An 8263-nucleotide genomic window follows, 5' to 3' on the forward strand; every position below is an offset into this window, starting at 1 on the left:
GTCACTCTCGCAACCCACCATAAGAGAACCATGAACATATTGGAACACCCTACAGTGGGGGCCCCTAATGTTTGCGCGAGAACGGAGGGCACCGTAGGACAACACCATAAATAAAATATACAATCATACCAACCAAGATCACGAGTAACCCATAGGACAAAACAGATCCACTCAAACATCATAGGATAACCATAGATCATTGGGAAATAATATATGGAGTTGAGCACCATGTTTAATTAGAGATTACAGAGGGGAGAAGAGGTGTTACACCGCCGCATAGAGGGGGAGAAAGTTGGTGTTGACAGTAGCAAGATTGTTGATATAGATCGCTGTCACGATCCTAGCCCCGGCGGCGTTCCAGCGCCACCGGGAGAGAGGGGGAGAGAGCCCCCCTCCTTCTTCTTCCTTGGCCTCCCCCCTAGATGGGAGGAGAGTTCCCCCTCTGGTCCATGGTATCGATGGCGGCGGAGGGGCGGGAGCCCCTCCGAGATTGGATCTCCCTCTTGTACTCTTCTGTTTCGCGTTCCCCAGAACTGGTCGAAAACCGTTTCTTATATTTCGGGAGATCCGTAACTCCGATTGCGCTCAGATTTTAACACGATTTTTTTCTGGATATAAGCTTCCTTGCGCCCGAAGTAGCGCTCCAACCAAAGTTCGAGGAGGGCACAACCCACCATCACGTGCCAGGGGCCTCTAGCGCGCCTTGGTGTCTTGTGGGCTGTGTGGGCCTCCTTTTGCGGTGATTCCAACTCCCAAAATCACATATATTCCAAAATAATTCTCAGTAAAATTTTATTGCATTTGGACTTCGTTTGATATGGATACTCTGCGATACAAAAAACATGCAGAAAATAGGAACTGGCATTGGGCACTGGATCAATAGGTTAGTCCAATAAATCATATAAAAGTTGCCAAAAGAATGTAAAAGTTGTATAATATTGGCATGAAACAATCAAAAATTATAGATACGACAGAGACGTATCATCACGCTATGTGTGGCTCCTTGGAGCCTATTAATTAAATATGTGAGTCGTAGAGTTATATTGTGATGCCATGTTGTATCTACACATGTCGAGCATATTGTGTGTATGTTATTGAAATGCTTTGGTATGTGTGGGATCCGACACCTAGTTATTTATTCTTGGTAGCCTTCCTTATGGGAAATGTCTCCTAATGCTTCCACCGGAACACATGGATTGATCGGCATGTGTCCTTCTTTGCTCCTGTGTCTGTCCCTTCGGGGAAATATCAAGCGGTGTCTTACTGGAGTCCTTGTAGCTTGCTACGACTCGGTTACACTCGCTGCTGACCGACACATGCATTGTTGGGTCATGTATGCTTGTCCCTGTAAGTTTGTGCCACCTTGTGTTTACGACAAGTCATATCGGCCCGGGTTCTCTGTCATATAGATGCTAGTGACACAATCATATACGTGTGCCAAAAGGCTCAAATGGTCCCAACCAAGGTAAGGCTGCAACTGTGGGAATACCGTGCATGAGGCCGCAAAGTGATATGATGTGTTACATGCTAGATCTGTGTGACTTAGGATTGGGGCCCGGACAGACTGGCCATCCACCTTGTGGTTACGGGTGAATTCCGTGATCATGGAGTGGTTGGAACTAAGTCCACGTTCCACCGTCCCTTGGCACTTGAATATCTCATGCTCCACCGCCTCGAGCATGGCCTCCATGCTTCCCGTCTTCTTGGGCCCTTGGACGTCCCGGATGTGGAGCACCCCCTCACGCATCTCAAGGCTTGAGGGTGCTTCATCACCTCCGCTAGGTAGGGGTTGATGACCTTTCATAGAACTTGTCCTTGGAAGTGCTTGGTGGAGCCATGGCGATCTATATTTGTCAGAAAAATATCACGAAGCAAGAACAGAGGATATTTCTGCAATGCGGTGGTCAAAACGTCTGGGGGTATATATAAAGAATTTTTATCTTGCAAAATAAATAAACCAGAGGAAAACAGAGTCGGGAAGGCTCACGAGGGGCCCACCACACACCAGGGCGCGCCTGGGGGGGGGGGGGCAAGCGCGCCCTGGTGCCTTGTGGGCACCTGGGTGGCCTCCTTGGGTGTTTCTTATTTTTGTATTATTTCTAATATTCCAAAACTGACATAAAGTATTTTTATCGAATTTTTGGAGTTGGTTTACTTATCGTATCATGCACCTCTTCCTTTTGAGGGTTCTAGAGGGTTCTGGAAGGCCTCTTTAATGTATTCCTCCGGTGTCATAGTTTGAATGATGTTAGTGTTGGTATTAATAGGCGTACCTGAAATATAATGCTTAATTCTTTGTCCATTAACCACCTTTGGATTAGTGCCTTCAGCATTATTGATCTTAATAGCTCCGGAGAGATAAACTTCTTCGATGATATATGGTCCTTCCCATTTGGTGAGATGTTTTCCTGCCAAAAAATCTGAAACGAGAATCGCACACTAGAACATACTCACCCACTTTGAATTCCCATTTTTGGATTCTTTTGTCATGCGATCTTTTAACCTTATCTTTAAACAATTTGGCACTTTCATAAGCTTGGGTTCTCCATTCATCCAGTGAGCTAATATGAAATAACCTCTTTTCACCGGCAAGTTTGAAGTCATAATTGAGTTCTTTAATTGCCCAATGTGCTTTATGTTCTACCTCAAGAGGTAAATGACATGCTTTTCCATAAACCATTTTATATGGAGACATACCCATAGGATTTTTGTAAGCAGTTCTCTAAGCCCATAATGCATCGTCAAGTTTATTAGACCAATTCTTCCTAGATCTATTGACGTTCTTTTGCAAAATTAACTTTATTTCTCTATTTCTCAACTCAACTTGATCACTAGATTGAGGGTGATAGGGCGATGCAATTTATGGTTGACATCATATTTAGCAAGCAATTTAGGGAAAGCACCATGAATAAAATGTGAACCACCGTTAGTCATTAAATATCAAGGGACTCCAAACCTCGGGAAAATAACTTCCTTAAGCATTTTAATGGAAGTGTTATGATCAACACTACTAGTTGGAATAGCTTCTACCTAGTTAGTAACATAATCAACAACAACCAAAATATGTGTATACCCATTAGAGGAAGCAAAAGGTCCCATATAATCAAATCCCCAAACATCAAATGGTTCAATAACAAGTGAATAATTCATAGGTATTTCCTCATGTCTACCAGTATTACCAATTCTTTGACATTCATCACAAGATAAGACAAACCTTCGAGCATCCTTGAAAAGAGTAGGCCAATAAAAACTAGATTGTAATACCTTGTGTGCAGTTCTGTCTCCCGCATGGTGTCCTCCATAAACCTCGGAGTGAAACTTCCATAGGATTTGTTCCTATTCGTGCTTAGGTATACAACATCTAATAATACCATCTACTCCTTCTTTATAAAGGTGTGGGTCATCCCAGAAGTAATGTCTTAAATCAAAGAGGACTTTTTTTCTTTTGTTGGTATGTAAAACTAGGTGTTATAAATTTAGCAACAATATAATTAGCATATTTTGCATACCAAGGAGTATCACGAGAATCATTTATGGCCGCTAGTTATTCATCGAGAAGCTATCATCAATAGGTAGTGGATCATCAAGAATATTTTCCAACCTAGATAAATTATCAGCTATGGGGTTCTCAGCTCCGTTCCTATAAGTAATATGAAACTCAAATTCTTGTAGTAGTAGAACCCACCTAATGATTCTAGGTTTAGCATCTTTATTTTCCATAAGGTATTTAATAAGAACATGATCGGTGTGAACAGTTACTTTGAAACCAACAATATAAGACCTGAACTTATCACAAGCAAACACAACTGCTAAAATTCTTTTTCAGTAGTAGCATAATTTCTTTGGACACTGTCTATAGTTTTGCTAGCATAGTGTATAACATTTAATTTCTTATCAACTCTTTGTCCTAGAACAGAACCAACAACATAATCACTAGCATCACACATAATTTCAAAAGGCAAGTTTCAATCAGGTAGTTGAACAATAGGTGCAGAAATTAAGGCTTTCTTAAGTGTCCAAAGGCTTCTACACCATCATCATTGTGACGCCCGGATAATTAAGCTACAGTAATCCTCCGCTAATGGTGCCATGTCATCACATTACTGTTGCTAATCCTCGCTTGATCCAAATCTTAGTTCAAACTCAAATTTAAATTAAAACCCAAAATTCGAATTTCTCAAACATGCAAAATAAAATGTTCAAAGTGTGGCAAATATTCCATAACTAATTATGGTGGTGACCCAACACTTTTGTAAAATATTTCAATGCCCTTTTGTGAATATAACACTGGCTAAAAAGAATTATTAAATGCTTTTTAAATTATAGAAATACTAAACTATTTTATTTGAACCTCAAACTAAATGTGGCAGTGGTATAATTAGTAAAACCAATTTAGATGTTGTTACTATATTTTATAAAGCTAATTTCCATTCAAAAAATAAAAGAAAACTAAAACTGTAAAAAGAAAAATAAGAAATAGAAAAGAAGCAAAATAAAAGAGAAACCCCCCTGACTCCCACTGGACCTAGCCCAACAGACCGACCCAGCTGGCCCAACCAGCCCAACCCCACCTCCCTCGGTCGTTTTCATCTCTACTGTTCCTACGACCGAGGCGCGTGCCCGAGCAGTCCCCGCCGGACCACCTCGCTGGCGTCGCCGCGGGGATGATAAGGCCTCCAGTGGCCCCAACTCCTCGATCCCCTCTCCCACTCGCCCACTCGCCTCCCAGATCCGCTTCCCCCCAGATCTCGCCTCCCCTCACTCTCTCCCGCGGCGGATCCCCTCCGTCCCAACGCCGCGCCGCCGACCACGCCACCGACACCGGCGCCCTGCGCATACACGCGCCCGTGCCTCGTTCGGGCGGGCGCCCACATTCCCCGCCCGCTGCCCATTAACCACCGCCCAGTTGGCCCCCAAGGCCACATACACGCGGGCCCCAGCCCAGCCTCTTTTAAAGAAAAAAGTTTAAAAATATATTAATAAAAATAAATAATTAATTTGTTAAATGCTTAATTAACTTAATTAATTAATCTTAATTAACCTAATGAACTATATTAGCTAGCTAAATCTGTAGTTAGTTAGAACAGTCAATGATAGGGGGCCCCACCCCCTGTTGACCAGTCAAATGTTGACTGGTCAACCGGGACCCCCTGGTCCACCTGTCAGTCACTGGGTGCACTTTTGTGTACCGTGTGCTGGGTACGCCTAGCATTTACTCATTATTTTCGAATTAAATTAAAATTGCAGAATATTGTTAAAACTTTGAAAAATCCTATAAAATAATCCGTAACTCGGATGAAAAAGTTTTATACATGAAAGTTGCTCAGAACGATGAGACGAATCCGGATATGCTCCCTGCTCACTTGTCGCATGCCCTTAGCATGGCGAACATGCAACCGTCCCCCTCCGATTCATCTGTCCGAAAATGCCAAACTTTGGGAAAACTTTCCCAGATGTTATCCCCCTTCGCCGGTTTCGTGTAGTACCGCGTTAGGTCACATCTACCACCGCATTTCGTCATGTCATGCATAGTATTGCATCTGTCTGCTCTATATTTATTGTTTCTTCCCCCTCTTCTCTCTGATAGACCCCGAGAACGTTGATGATGCCCCTGTGATCGACTACGTCGACGATGACCCTTCTTCCCTTTCAGCGGAGCTTCCAGGCAAGCCACCCCTTTGATCATCCCGATATCGCCCATTCCATTCTCTCATGCTTGCATTAGATTTTGCTATTGTTATTGTTTTCTCCTATTCTGATGCATAGCCTGCTTTTGTACCTGATATTGTTACCTACCTGCTTATCCTAAACTGCTTAGTATAGGTTGGTTAGTGATCCATTAGTGACCCCCACCTTGTCCTTGTTGCCCCTGCTTCATCATCGACGACTCGATCAACTTGATCAACGATCAGAGCTCGACACCTCACATCACATCACGCCCCTTTTTGTTCATCGACTCTGCAGAGTTACCATCGATGCCGAGGGTGGAACCTCATACATCACTCCTGATGAGATCTCTGTAGTTTAGCTATTCGGTCGTGGTCACCGAGGGTGGTTCCTCCTTCACCATTCCTGATACGGCTCTGTCGTGCAACACCTCAAGTGTGAACCTTGAGGGTGGTTCCTCTTACGTTCACCTTGATGATTACATCGAGTGGAATCCATCGGGGGTGATTCCTTGGGTTTTCCCCTTGATGTCTGGACACATAGTTACCGTGACTTTACTTGAGACCATTGTGAAAGCCAGGCGGGCCCGGAGAGCACCCGACGAGTTACGGTGGTGGCTGGCTGTTTAGCGGTATCACCCAGGAGGGGGTGATAGCTCCGGACTTGTCCCGACAGCCGTCACTTCTTTTAATAATGCACTAACAGGTTTGGGTATTTGTTCTGAGTTGGCCTCTGGCCTTTATGCACTAACCACCATGCGAGAACAGTTATGGGCCTCGACGTTGTAGTATCAGCCGAAGCTTTTTCAGACGTCCAGTTCAGCATTGTGGCATGGTCGGATCGTGCTGGCCATCCGAGGCGGTGCTGCTATCCACCCTGCACACAACGATCCGGAGTGCAATGGGCGATGGGCCCAAGACCCCGGGGTGCTTACGATGTAGACCGACGGGGACCTCTCTGCTGACCCTAGGTAGGGCTACGACGTGTTGATCTTCCGAGGTCAGGCATCACCCAGGAAAGTGTGTCCGGCCAGAGTGATCGACCGTGTTGGGTAACGTGGTGCACCCCTGCAGGGAAGACATATATTCGAATACCGTGTCCTCGGTAATGGACGTTCAGACTTGTATCCTGATCTTATACAACTAGAAATGGACACTTGATATGTGATGGATATGTGGCTCCGGGATTGCTTTCTCGCAGGGAGTCGAGGAAGGATCTCTGGGCATTAATTCTACAACATGCTTGTTAATTATAAACTGCTATTCTATACTCTTCTACATGATGCAAGATGCTTGGAGCTGCTTGAAGATGCTAGTCTTTGATAGGCTAGGCCTTCCCCTCTATTCTGGCTTTCTGCAGTTCAGTCCATAGACACAACCCTTCCATTTGATACCAATGCATACTTAGTTTATATCTGATGCTTGCGAGTACTTCGGATGAGTACTCACGGTTACTTTGCTCCCCTTTTCCCCCCTTCTTTCTTTTTCTGGTTGTTGCAACCAGATGATGGATCCCAGGTGCCAGATGCCACCCCAGTCGACTACTACTACAACCCCGAGGGTGCCTACTACTACGTGGAGCCTGCCGACGACCAGGAGTAGTTAGGACGTCCCAGGCAGGAGGCCTTGCCTCTTCGATCGTTGATGTTTGTGCTAGCCTTCTTAAGGCATCCTTGCTTAACTTATGTCTATACTCAAATATTGTTGCTTCCGCTCACTCTTGTGTATCGAGCTTGTATTCGAGCCCTCGAGGCCCCTGGCTTGTAATATGAAGCTTGTATTATTTTAATTTGTGTCTAGAGTTGTGTTGGGATATCTTCCCGTGAGTCCCTGATATTGATCGTACACATTTGTGTGTATGATTAGTGTATGGTCGAATTAGGGGCGTCACAAGTTGGTATCAGAGCCGACTGCCTGTAGGAACCCCCTTTCCAACTCCTTGGCCGAAGTTGAGTCTAGTCTTCGAAAAACTGTTTTACTAACATGGCTGTGCGGCTTACGGGCCCACGTCGCCATTGGGTGGTATTAGGATCTTTTACTCCTCGTCTATACTCTGGGACTCCGATCTCTCTTCTATTCAGGTTAAATGGTTTCGCTAAATCGAACATTAGGATCTCGTGATCACATCCACCCGGAGATTTGTATTGTGCCTTTATCGAATTGACGGCCAAGATCTGCTTCACATTGTTCACTTACTGCAGGATCGTCTTATCGAGGGCACCCTGCGTCATCGCTTGCAAATCCCTCGCTCCGGTGGTTTTCACCGATGTTGATATAGCCTTTGCTATGCCCCGTTGTGGTATACCTCCATTGCGTGCATGCGTGCCACCTAGTATGTCTAGGATGTTTCTCTTATCCGAACTCATACTAACAACGGGTAATTGGCTCTATATATGTATCGGGATGTCTTCAATGACTACTGCTTTGTACATACTGCGCCTTTGCTCACTGTTCAAGTTACACCATGAATGACTCCATACACTTGCTCCACCCCTGGCTAAACTACCGCCTGTTGCATTTAAGTAGGATGGTTAGACCCGCTGGTCGTGGCCGTCCGAGTACATGGCTGGAATGATACGACAGTTGAGATGAATCGC

Source organism: Aegilops tauschii, chromosome 3 (genome assembly GCF_002575655.3).
Source record: "Aegilops tauschii subsp. strangulata cultivar AL8/78 chromosome 3, Aet v6.0, whole genome shotgun sequence".
NCBI classification, from domain to species: Eukaryota; Viridiplantae; Streptophyta; class Magnoliopsida; order Poales; family Poaceae; genus Aegilops; species Aegilops tauschii.